This window comes from Hordeum vulgare, chromosome 2H (assembly GCF_904849725.1).
Source record: "Hordeum vulgare subsp. vulgare chromosome 2H, MorexV3_pseudomolecules_assembly, whole genome shotgun sequence".
In the NCBI taxonomy this organism is placed as follows: domain Eukaryota; kingdom Viridiplantae; phylum Streptophyta; class Magnoliopsida; order Poales; family Poaceae; genus Hordeum; species Hordeum vulgare.
This window is the reverse complement of record NC_058519.1, coordinates 594805795-594806532: the sequence shown is the minus strand read 5'-3', so window position 1 is coordinate 594806532 and position 738 is coordinate 594805795.

Below are 738 nucleotides of genomic sequence, written 5' to 3'. Positions count from 1 at the left end.
GAGCATGGTATGTAGGCCTAAAGACCAAGGCGGACTTGACATCATGACCTACATGTCAAGAATGATGCCTTAAATAGTGAATGGTTGTCAAACTACTTACTGAGGATGACGTTTGACAAAACCTCCTACAAAATAAGTATCTTAGCCAAAAAGCGGTGTCCCTAGGCCTATGGGAAATCCGGTGACTCGCATTTTTTGGCTGGTCTAATGGCGGCGAAGAAACATCTTTTTCGTTCTTTCGTGACAAAGGACGGATCATTGATTCCTTTTTGACACGACAACCAGTTTGGCAATACCGGCCTGCGAGAACAATATCCAGCTTTGTACCATATTGTCCATCATAATAATGATACTCTTGCGCAAGTGCTCAGTTCATTCCCATCAGATATTGTTTTCATGTGGGATTTGATTGGCCCTCGTCTTATGTCATGGTAAAATCTGGTATCCCGCTTGGAATTGATTAACTTGACAGAAGGACGGGACGTGTTTCGCTGAAACCTCACTACATCTGGTTCATTAACAATCGATTCAATGTATTGTGCGCTTACACATTCGGAGGTCCTAGTGGATAATAACAAGAAAGTTCAAGGTCAAAGATTCCACTAAAAGTTAAAATTTTCATGTGATATATTCAAAGGGATGTTTCCTAAGCAAAGACAACCTCGCCCATTGCAATTGACAAGGAAGCAAGAAGTGTAGGTTTTGTACTCATGATGAGACAACAAACACCTCCTTTTT